We start from the raw sequence: 13,034 nt of genomic DNA on the forward strand, positions 1-13,034 counted from the left end.
AACTTAACAATATTAATATTTACACCCCTTGATTCCGCTGTTAAACGTCTCTTGAAAACTGATATTCTATATATTGAGAGCAAAGCATTGATGAATTCATTTGAGCATTTTTGTATTTTGAAATAACACCCAAAAAGCAATAATTTTTTTAATAATTCTAAAGAAAAGCCATTATCCTTAAACATATAAATACATATTTCATGAAAAATATAAATTAAATCATAAAGTTCATCACAATACAAAATTAAATGACACATATCTTCTTCTTGTTTAAAACAAACAGGACATTGGCTAGATGTTACTTTACCGTATTTAAATAATTTAGAATATGTGAATATAATGTTATGTGCTATCTTAAAATCTAAGTCAACAAATTCCGAAGTCTTATCACAATAATGTATAATTTTCCAAACTGACTTCAAATCTATGACAAAACCCGAATCATGCCATTTTTCTAAACAAGAAGGTACTTTAAAATGTTGGGAAATTAATATAGAATATATTCATTTAATAGTAAATTTACTTACATTTATAGTTTCATTATTATTAATCAAAAACAAATCTTTAACTTGTGATGAACTTTTAATATTCTTTACAATAAGCTGTTTCCATTCATCAGGAAGCGAGTTTAGAATTACTTTATAAGCAGTAGAAATCTCTGCTGCTGACATATCAGGATGTTTTGCACCCGTAGCAAGACAAAAATAATTGACAGTGTAAAAAACACCTCGACAGACTGAACATCTTGTACAGTGACAGTAGTTCATTATTTAATTTTATTCCATTAATTTGTTGTTGATTTTTTAACAAGCTATTTAAAGGTTCAGCAACAGTTACATAGAGCATCATTGAAATCGGACATCCCTGTCTAACACCTCCAGTAACAGGAAAGAAAGGCGTTAAATGACCATTAATTTTAACACTACTTTTAATATCATTATATAAATAAATTTACTACCAAAATTTTTTTTATTCAAAACTTTGCATAAAATAAAATCTTATATTTGATACTTGTAATTAAAAGAATAATATTACTGCAAGAGAAGAAAGAAAAAAAAAAAACAAGAAAAAAAAAATATATAGCCGACGTAGGGACTCGAACCCTAGACCCTCAGATTAAAAGTCTGATGCTCTACCGACTGAGCTACGAAGGCTAATAACAAGAGAATTATATTGAATAGAGTAATATGTGTTGTCGAGTCAACCTGCGCAACATATGGCGGCGCGTAATTTACAAAGCACCACGTGTTAGCTTGGGGGCTCTCTGCCTTCTACTGCTTGGACTCCTGTCCGCACTGACCCCAGAGACCCATAGACGAGAGTGATCTGTCCATTTGGTAGTGAAATGTTTTTTGGGGGCTTTTTTTTATCGACATACCTGTCAGCTCGGAAGCATTTGTAACAAAGATTACGCGCTCAGGCAACGCTAATCTCATGCGGGTTTTTTAATTAAAAATATTTTATAATCACTGTTTGCATTTTACAGCAGAATGGAATTATATGCATTTTGGGCTTAAACTCCAACTGTTTTTACCCAAGAGAGCTTCCCTCTGGACCCGACCTGGACCCCCCCCCCCCCCCCCCCCCCCCCCCGTACCCCGACTTCTCTCATGTTCTCACAGAATAGACACAGTAACAATCATCATAAAGTTAAAGTTTGTTTTCTTTAACGACACCACAAGAGCACATTGATTAACACGGGCGTAGGAAGTGCAAAAAAAGGGGGGCACACACATATATACATGTATAAATATATAAAAACATCGCTGCTGCTACAAAGTCAGGGGCCCATGCCTTCTTTGTCACCCCCCCCCCCCCCCCCACACACACACACACACACCCCCCCCCCCCCGGCCCCCACCCCCACACACCCCAGCTTCCTACGTCAGTGATTAATTAATCATCGGCACAGACAGGAAAACACATACCACGGCCTTTGACCAGTTGTGGTGCACTGGTTGGAACGAGAAAAAAAACAAATCAGTTGAATTGATCCACCGATGTGGTTCGATCCTGGGACGCAAGCATCTCAGGCGAGCACTCACTCCACTGACTGAGTTAAATAGGCTACCGTCCTCGCCACATGTTGACAGCGCTGTATTGATTGCATGTAACTCGACATATTATGTTACACTGTATGTAAATTGAATATGTTGCTTTGAAACTGTAAAGTGTGACCAAAGCCGTATCTCTGGCGGCACAATTGGGGGGGGGGGGGGGGGACTGCCCCCTCCTTAGGGCTGGAGTAGGCTAAATCCTCAAATTTGAGCGCAAAAGATAGAGATATTCGGGCAAAATAAGCTTGCCTGAAACCTTTTTACTAAAAAATAGTCCTTGTACCCACAATATTAGTTTGAATAGCATGTTTAAAACAGTTTTAGTCGGACTGACCATATACCAGGGGTGTAGGAGTGTGTGTGTAGCATGCCCCCCCCCCCCCCCCCCCCAATACAGATGTTTAAACTAATGATCCATTCCCACTGGACTATTTCTTGATCCACCAATGCACCAAGATTGGTATATGAAATGCCGTGATATGTACTATCCTGTCTGTGGGATGTACGTGCATATAAAAGATAACTTGCTACTAATGGGGTGGAGGTGGGGGTGTAGCGGGTTTCCTCTCTAAGACTAGGCCTATATGTCGAAATTAATAAATCCACAGGTGTACGAAAGAAAAAAAAGAAAGAAATGTTTTATTTAACGACGCACTCAACACATTTTATTTACGGTTATATGGCGTCAGACATATGGTTAAGGACCATACAGATTTTGAGAGGAAACCCGCTGTCGCCACTACATGGGCTACTCTTCCGATTAGCAGCAAGGGATCTTTTATTTCGCTTCCCACAGGCAGGATAGCACAAACCATGGCCTTTGTTGAACCAGTTATGGATCACTGATCGGTGCAAGTGGTTTACACCTACCCAATGAGCCTTGCGGAGCACTCATTCAGGGTTTGGAGTCGGTATCTGGATTAAAAATCCCATGCCTCGACTGGGATCCGAACCCAATACCTACCAGCCTGTAGACCGATGGCCTGCCACGACGCAAGCGAGGCCGGTACAGGTGTACGAGATCTCATTTTTGCAAAAGACTCACTATGCATTCAGCATGGACTACAACTAATATTGTGAGTAGAATGATGGAAAAACAGAGTGCAGAGTTTTCAGGTCAGCTAATTTTGCCAGAATTTTGGACTTGCTCCAACACTGGGGTGAGGGGGGGGGGGGGGGGGGGGCAGTTGCCCACTTTGTCCCTGTCTCGTACGCTTATGAGTAAATCTGTGTGGCCTAAATGTTAGAAAAAGAAGAAGAAGTGAAGTTAAGCGACGTGCATGTGAAATACATAGAAATGGGTGTTATTCTATCTTAGTACACAAAAAAGATGGCGGGAAAAAGTGCTGGACAACATGGGTTGTCCTTTTTAAAGGGACATTCCTGAGTTTGATGCAATTTTTAAGATGTTATCCATTGCTAATAAATAAATATACTTTTATTTGTTATACTGTTGTTACGCAGTATACACATGAAGTTGAAACTAGTGCAGGGTGACCCCAAAAGTAAGCCTGCAATTTTCAGCAAAAAACCGAGGGTTGATAATACATGTACAAACATTAATTAAATATCTAGAATGGTATGTGACACACACCCATCCCAACGTTCTTGCAGGTTGATTAAATGTTAGGTGCTACATTTTTAATGGGTGTACTGGATGGGTGTGTTGATCAGATGCTAATATCAGTTTTATTAGTAAACGTTAACTTTATCGGCAATAGGAATTCATTTGGTACGTTGAAACCTGCACCCGCCCGAAGGAATTATAGGAGGTGTAAGAGAATAAGATGGATTCCCTGAACCCTCGCTGTACGATGGGAGACAAAAGGGCACGAGATCTATCTGATGCCAAGTGGCAAATGGTGGACACTTTTACGTCGCCTGAGTTGTACTGACATAAAAGACTACGGCACGGGGGTCGTATACAGGAAACACCGGGAACTTATGGTAACCACCCTGGTAGATTAGTTCACAGTTTGTTTTGTTTAACGACACCACTAGAGCACGTTGATTAATTAATCATCGGTTGTTGGATGTCAAACAGCTGGTCCTTGTGACATAGTGTTCAGGAGAATCCCACAGACAGAATAGCACATTTATATCATGGCCTTTCATTTTATTTTAGAATGAACAAAATTAATATTGTATTGTAATAGATAAGTATGTAGGAAATTATTGGGGGTTGTGAATAAATATAAAAACGTAGCCGACGTAGGGACTCGAACCCTAGACCCTCAGATTAAAAGTCTGATGCTCTACCGACTGAGCTACGAAGGCTAACAATAACTGAATTAAGCTGAGTATACTGAATGATCTGCTACAATATGTTGCCGCTTTCGGGTTCGGGTCAATTATTTACATGCTTATATGCCACTAGAGCTTCAATCATGTCTGCCCCGGGGCCGAGCTCTGAATAGCCAGAAGTCTGCTCCGGGCCGGAAATTTAAAGGGACAATTTTGATAATTAATCTAAAAATAAATAAATAGGGGGACAAATTTAAATAGAAAAAATTTATTTGGTGTAGTTCTAAATATATCATTTAATAAAATATTTAAAAAAAAAAAAAAAAAAAAAAAAAAAAATACCGCCATTTAAATTTAGACACCTATTTTTGAGCGGGCTATTCCAAAATATTAATAATAAAATATTAATAATAATTAATACTCTAAGTTAAGCCCTGTCTGGGGGAAAAAGGACAAATTAAAAATTAGGCAAAGGCCACAGGAAGTTGGTTATTAGATTCTAAAATTGGGAGTATTTGATAGAGGGGTACCGAGCATATCGGTAACTAGGGTGTGACCGAAAAAAGGGGTGAGGGAAGCGCGAAAGAAGGGGGGGAGGGGGCAAGCCCCCAGACAATACTAACTCACCCTACGGCCCAAACCGCCTACGCCTAAGAGTCTTAACCCTACATTTCTGGTGGAGTACCCCCCAGTCCCCCCCCCCCACCAGCCCCCCCCCCCCCCCCCCAGTCAGTCCAACCGTAGTGCCCTCCAATTTCAGCACCCCTCATATATAAGAATGCAGCGTTGGTATCCCTAGGATAGGGACACAGAATAAAGTTATCCAGCTCCGAGCGAGTATGTCGGAAGAGCGCATCTCTGAGAGTTTGTATATATATCATATTACATGTAAAAGTATGAATTAAACATTAAGTATATTACTCTTCAACATTAACGTTATACACATACTACAGCTTCGCTGTAATATGACGCTTCGCGTATTATAAACGCTTTCGCTTAGTATGTATTAATTGTTATTCTGATCATTCGTTATGAAAGGATCAATTAGGGGATACGATTTATACCCTTAATCCCCGTTATATCCTCCGATATTTAATATATCCCCGCTCTACGCTCCCGGGAACACTTGTCTACACTTATATTGACTTCAGAGAGCCACAGACTCCAGTTATCTGATCATTGGGTTTTGAAATTTATTATTGATTGAATCATGCAAGTAACTCGACATATGTTGCACTATATCATGATCATACTATATGTCAATATAATATGTCAGTTTGAATTGGATGTCATATTCAAAACAGTTTTGTTCAGACCGACCATATACTAGAGTGATCTCCCCATGCGGATATGTAATGTATGCAAAGAAATGTTGCTTTTTTTAATGATCCATCACATTGGGTTATTTCTTATCCTAGCCAGTGCACCACGACTGGTATATCAAAGGCCGTTATATGTGCTATCCTGTGTGTGGGATGGTGCATATAAAAGATCCCTTGCTGCTAATGGCAAAATGTATTGGGTTTTCTTTCCTAGACTATATGTCAAAAGTACCGTTGTTTGACATCCAATAGCCGATGATTAATAAATCAATCTGTTCTAGTGGTGTCGTTAATCAAAATAAAGTTGTTGTTTTTTAGTCATATGATTCTTCCCTGGGGACCTGTCTTGTATTGTTGGGGTTTGACAGGGAAGAGGATATAGTTTGTGGATGTGTGCTATTTGATACTGCATACTGCATCACAGCACTTAGTCAAGCGACACCACTAGAGCACGTTTAATTCTAATTCGGTCTGTTTTTGTTTACATTGAGATGATTGGGGGAAATGGCTTGACAAAGAGGTCATATTGAGTGTTCATTGACGCCGGGGCTATGATCGGAGACTTACGAACAAAATATCTATTTGATGCCAAGTGGCAGAGTGGACACTTTTCAGTCACCGGAGTTGTATGGACATAAAAGACCACGGCATGAGGTCGTCTACACGAAACACCTTGAACTTCTGGTCACCACACTGATAGATGTGTTACAGGTTTGTTGTGTTTCACGACACCACTAGAGAACATTGATTATTTAATTATCGGCTGTTGGATGTCAAAGAGTTGGTCATTGTGACACGGGGACTTCAGAAGAATTATGTTAATTGTTTTCCATTAGTAGCAAGGGATCTTCTATAGACACAATAGCTCATACCACGGCCGTTGATATGGCAGTCGTGGGGCACTGTCCGGGACGGGTAAAAATCTAATAGGTTCGTTGAGGAAAAGTTGGTTTTGTTTAACGACACCACTAGAGCATATTGATTTATTAATCATCGGTTATTGGATGTCAAACATATGGTAATTTTAACATTCTTAGAGAGGAAACCCTTTACATTTTTCCATTAATAGCAAGGGATCTTTTATATGCACCATTCCACAAACAGGATAGTACATACCACGGCCTTTGATATATGAGTCGTGGTGCACTGGCTGGAACTCGCCGAGGAAGTACGACCCAAGCATCATAGGCGTAATAAAATGAACACTATAAATCTCAACGACAAAACAGTACTACAGTAGCAATGGGGGTGGGGGTAGTAAAAGAAAAATATTAACAGCCGACATAGGGACTCGAACCCTAGACGCTCAGATTAAAACTTTGATTCTCTACCGACTGAGCTACGAAGGATAATACTAACTGAATCAAACTGAGTAGCCAGCTAAATAATATGTGATGTCCACCCACACAGCTAGTGGTGGTAAAGTCAACAACACCACGTGTTTGCTGGGAGTGGTTTCCCCACCCCAGGTATCCACACACTAGCGTCATCTCCCCAGTTGGTATCGAAATTTATTATTGGCCACAAGGAAGGAAGGAAATGTTTTATTTAACGAAGCACTCAACGTATTTTGGGGCGGGACGTGGCCCCGTGCTGCTGCACGGTCGTCTGGGATCGATCCCCGTCGGTGGGCCCATTGGGCTATTTCTCGTCCCAGTCAGTACACCACGAAGTGGTGACATTGGGTTTTCTCTCTCAATATCTATGTGGTCTTTAACCATATGTTAACCACGATTTAATGTGTGTATTTTGCAGCGTATTCTCGGAACCGAACATACGGGTACTTTTAATCCTCCAACTTTTAGCACTTGGAATTATCTTTAGTACTGATATTTGTGAAATAACTAAACTTAATTACAACTCTAAACTGTTTGAAATTAAACAGATTATAAATAGATGGATGAGAAGATTTGTAACACCACTTGGCAGAATAGCTATAATAAAAGCCTTATTAATATCTAAACGCAACTATTTACTCTTAACTTTACTGAACCCCACTAAGTCGTTTCAGTGTGAATTAAACAAAATATTATTCAGGTTTGTATGGAACCAAAAACCAGATAGGATAAAAAGACTAACTGTATGTAAACCTGTTAAAGAAGGAGGCCTCGGTATGATAGATAGATTTAATTATATCAAGGCTTTAAAGATTACCTGGATTCGAAAATTGGAAACGAAAGATTCAAAATGGAAACCTATTTTATTTGCTTGTTTTCCTCAATTTCGTAATATTTCTGTATTTGGTAACGACTTCCCCTCAAAATGTTTCAAAAATGTAAATAACCTGTTTTGAAAGGACTGTATTCAGGCTTTTTACGACTTCTCGACAGCAATAAAAGTAACATCCTTTGAAGATTTCTTATCTGAACAAATTTTTTATAATTCCCAAATAAAAATTGATAGGAAAACCTTTTTGGAAAAGAAATGGCTTGAGAAAGGCATTTCTCAGATTTGCGATCTTGTTAATGAGCGAGGAGATATTTTTACTTTAAATGAATTTAATGATATATACGACTTAGATGTTTCTTTTCTAGAATACCATGGCGTCGTTAATTCCGTTAAAGGTAGACTAAACTCCAACAAGAGCCTTATGTGTTGGAAAGATGCATACCCGGACCACCAAGACATACTGACACTTTAACAAATGAAAAACGCGTAATTTTAGGATTAATAAAAAACCGTGATTATTCCTGCTAACTGGGAGCAGCCATTTTGTTTCGTTTTTGTGACGTCTGGTGGTATAGCTTGGGGCGAAGTGACGTCAGCTCAGGTCCAACTTCTCTATTATGCACAGTGTACACAAATGCTCTAATTTACGACAATGCGCTTCGCTTTCATCAACCTAACTTGTAAAATAAAATAAATGTCTTGTTAGTATAATAAACTATTTAACTAAATATATTTCAATTTGCATCAATATAACGAAATGGAGTTATAGTATGTTTTTTTTATATTTTTTAATCTAAAGAAACAATGCATATTATTAGGCCTATTGGTAGGATACGTTCGAGCAAAAACGACCACTCACGATACCCAAGTGATAATTTTCTTTTCTCTGGGACTACGTAATTGGTCAGTTTTGTGATTTTAGATTGGAAAGTCTACTTAATCAAGGGTTTTACAGAATTACTTACAGTAATAAAGTTGGTAAAGGTAGTACTAAACTAAATAACTTCCGGCTGGGTCAAAGTTGGAGGTGCATCGAACTTTTGATAGAGAAGTGAACACCACAAGTCCTGTGATTGGTTATAAATGTGAGTGTGTTGGTTGTAAAAAATAATAGTTTCATCTGGGTAAAAAAAAATTGCAATTTTATTTCATCTAGTACCAATGTGTCAAGTAGCCTTGTGCTTGAAACATGTATGTGGTATCTGTATAAAAAAGTACTCGAATTTTGTGCGAAACTAGGGTAGTCATAGACGCTACCCGTTATCTCAGAAACGAGCAGCTTGACCCCCATTTTTTTCTGATTCACTTTAAGTGTAAGGGGTGGTAGTATTTATATTCGTGACGTTTATGTCGGTTGATACGTTGCAGGTAGGAGTTTTAGCCACATATGTTACTATTGTCATCTATGGGATTTGATTTGGTAGTATACACCCTATAGTCCATTACGATTTGAGGTTATCACACAATACCCTGTGATCTTCATAAAAGAGGCATGTATTTTTAGTGTGTCTAGACACAGTGTCTAGGGACCGTCTAAATATACACCTGCCAATCAAGAACCACAGGTACAGGCCACGGAAAAAAAAGACCAATTAAGCAAGAAAACACCCCGACTATTATTTCAGAACGTGGGTTAATTTATATACAAAATATAATACAGTTATTTCAACACTGACAATTGTGGTTTATTTTGTATTGAAAAATAAACCACATATACACGTTGCTGTGTTACTGGGATGAATATTATTACAGAACATTGCGATGCATCCGCAAAAATCAGGTATGTTTTGTTTCTTCATTTCGAAGACTAATTCATGACGTGACACGTTAGGTATTACGTAACCACCAGCTCGCCAGAGGGCGTATTCACTGGGATGGTACAAAATGGCTGCGCCCGTTATGTATAATAGCCGTCACATTTAACCGTTTTATTAATTAACTATACGATTATACTTGTTGATATTAAGCAATAATGTGCATTATGTATCGTTGAATATGCACACCAGTCCAAAAGCCTTGCTTTAGCACTCCTTTAAGTCATATTTTAGGAAAACAAATATTTAAAAAGTTGAAACAAATATCTCCTTGGACAATTTTCCGGTTCAACGGTCACTTTGCTCTATTAGAAAAGGCTCAAAATTATATTATTATACATTAACGTTGTCAAAAGTTTCGAATATTGCCATACTAAAATGGCAACTTCATTTCATTTCCAACCTAAACTGGTCTGTTATCTATTTAAAGACATTTATAACCACTCAAGAAATAAAATTAAGATGGTTCCAATATAGAATTTTACACAGGATACTGATACCAACACGTTTGCTTATAAACTAAAACTACAGTGAAATGTGTACTTTTTGTGATGAAATGCGAGAATCTATAGAACATCTATTTTGGGAATGTAAAGTTGTTCAGCCTTTTTGGAACAATTTTTTTAATTGATTATTAAAATCTTGTAATCATATATTTAACCTAAATTTATCATTTGAACTTGTTATATTTGGATATAAAAGTAATACTAAAACAGATAATATTTTTGATTTATTATTATTGTTAGCTAAGTATTTTATATATAAATGCAAAGTGCAAAATGTACAGTTAAACATTACTCATTTCCAAAACGAAGTTAAACAAAGATACCTGATTGAAAAACATATTCACTACAGTAAAAACTGCTTTAATAAATTCGTTACCAAGTGGGCAATGTACCATTCTCTATTTGATATATAATCTTAAAATTACTTTTGTTCATTCATTTGTTTTCATCAGCCCCAACAGGTCACGTGAAATTGATGTAAAGTAAAACACCTTCATATCTGTATGCCTATTGTATATCCTACTTCTTTTTACAGACCACTTAAATGTTGTTATAAATAATGATAAATATGTACATAATCAAAACACGTGCGTGTGTGTGTATGTGTGTGCATATTTGTTCTTGTGTAAACTTGTTCTTGTGTAAAAAAAAAAGTTCAAATGTGTCTGTAGCAGGCCTGCAGTACGAAAATATAAGATGTTTTCTCTACTCTCTCTTTTTTAAATACACTCCCACCCCCACACACTCCCATTCTTAGTGTGTTTAAGCTCCATCTCCCTCTTTAGGTGACATATCCGATTATTACTACTAATCTGATAACCTTTACATCTCGAATGAAAAGTTGTAGTGAGACTAATGTATCGAAATTAACGGCGAGTTACAGTAACGGGCAAGTAACCTTTGAATCATGCCCCCGGACCCCCCGGATACCTCGCGACTTCGGCGCTCGTTCAGTTGCCCCCTCCCCCCCCCCCCCCCCACACACCCACACCCACACCCACATAATGTCCACCATGCTACAGGCTTGTTTACTTAAAGTAAACAATTGTAAAGAAATAATTTCCTTTTACATGGATCATGTAAAAGGAAATTATGTCTTTAAAATTATATATATATATATATATATATGTGTGTGTGTGTGTGTGTGTGTGTGTGTGTGTGTGTGTGTGTGTGTGTGTGTGTGTGTGTGTGTGTGTGTGTGTGTGTTTGTTTTCCTTTATGAAAATGCTGTTTGACATGGAGAATAATATAGTATTTAACATCACATTCAAACATTTTCCTTTAATATGCTACATAAGTGCATCTATACAACAGGTAATTTAACCCAAGTTAAACGCAACTTAGGTTAAATATGTTTGGTCTAGTAGATAGCATATTGATATAGATCAGTTTACTAACAGTCATGATATTTGCCTCCATCTCCTTTCTCCAGTTGTATATTATCAAACATTAGTTTTGTACGTATTACTTAAATTTTAATTGCAATAACAATTCCAATACAGCACAAGACTGAACAGCATACTGAACACACCTGCTATATCCATCTATCTTGACTAGATATAAATATAATTATATATATATATATATCTATCTATATCTATCTATCTATATATATATATATATATATATATATATATATATATATATATATAACCATTATTTACTCAGATAAGGTTTTGTGTTTTATTAATAAATATATCATGTTAAACCCTGTTATTAAAACATTTCTATGTTTGATGAGGTAACACTATCTTTTAGTAGGTTGTAGACCGTGACATGAAAATAACTGAGGGGAGTTATTAATTGCTCCCCTAACTTAGATTATGGGGGGCAATTAAAAATATTATTAATATTCACATGCCAAAGGGAGCTATATATTATTCTCCTTGAACTAATCTTAGGGGAGTGATGGGTAGCTAGAGAGATATAACTCCCCTTAGTTTGGCTATATTTTATTATTGCTATGTTCTTTTCGCCTGCATTCAACCGGTAAGGAAGGTCAACTTCATGAGATAATTTCACAATCTGTAAAAATAAAATCATTTCTTTATCTCAAGAAACTGGTGGGGTTTTTTAAAGAATAAAAGAATGTATTCAGTGGAACATTTTCACTGTTGCCATTACATCTATATAATAAGAATGACAATAATAATACTGTAATTTAATGTTGTAAAGTAATAACTTTGCAATTGTTTAATTATTACATTCTATTTGGAAATAAAATAATTATGTTAAATCAATAAAATAATTATCATTATTTTGAATCATGCAAACAAATTTTATTATTATACATACAAATTATATATTTTGTAGCCCACATCATAATTATTATAATATTAATAATTGTTTTATCATTTCAAACTTGTTAAAATTTATAATTAATATTACCTGAAAATTGCATCAATGAAAATTGTATTCTGCCCAACCTGCCTCTAGTCAGGTCTCGACAAATAAGCTATACGGAAATACGTCAGCAATAAATATAGATTGTACTAATTAAGTTTCCCTTTGTTCGTTTCTCTTATATGACAACCCAAGCTGCTATAATACTCATAAGACATGCTGCAACTATGTGTTAGCTACAGAAAATAAATGACAATATGCAAGGCATGCAAAACGTTAATATGATAACTTTATTCTATGTAAAATAGTAATCACTATGGCTTTGTTTCACCCCCAAAGACCCGGATGATCGGTAACTAGGCCGCGTGACGTCACGCCGGTTCCGAGAATGAGATGTTTTAGGGTACATGTTCATTATATTTTATTTTAAACTCCAAAATATAGCCACGTAATTCTATTCTATTTGACTTAAAATTCAGTATAAACTTAACGAAGGCGAAGCCTATAATGTTGATGCCCAGACTAATGACAGGAGAAATAGTTTTTGAAGAACATCAGAGTCGGTCATCAGAATATCCT

At 36.7% G+C, this 13,034-nt stretch overlaps 2 non-coding genes across 2 annotated transcripts; both read right to left on the minus strand.

Moving 5' to 3' along the window:
* Positions 1 to 1,081: 1,081 nt before the first annotated feature.
* Trnak-uuu lies at positions 1,082 to 1,154 on the minus strand. The gene has a single exon. It is a non-coding gene; the product is annotated as a tRNA-Lys (tRNA).
* Positions 1,155 to 4,261: 3,107 nt separating this feature from the next.
* On the minus strand, positions 4,262 to 4,334 carry Trnak-uuu. Its single transcript has one exon. It is a non-coding gene; the product is annotated as a tRNA-Lys (tRNA).
* Between the last annotated feature and the right edge of the window lie 8,700 nt (positions 4,335 to 13,034).

The sequence above is a fragment of the Gigantopelta aegis genome, chromosome 9 (genome assembly GCF_016097555.1).
Source record: "Gigantopelta aegis isolate Gae_Host chromosome 9, Gae_host_genome, whole genome shotgun sequence".
In the NCBI taxonomy this organism is placed as follows: domain Eukaryota; kingdom Metazoa; phylum Mollusca; class Gastropoda; order Neomphalida; family Peltospiridae; genus Gigantopelta; species Gigantopelta aegis.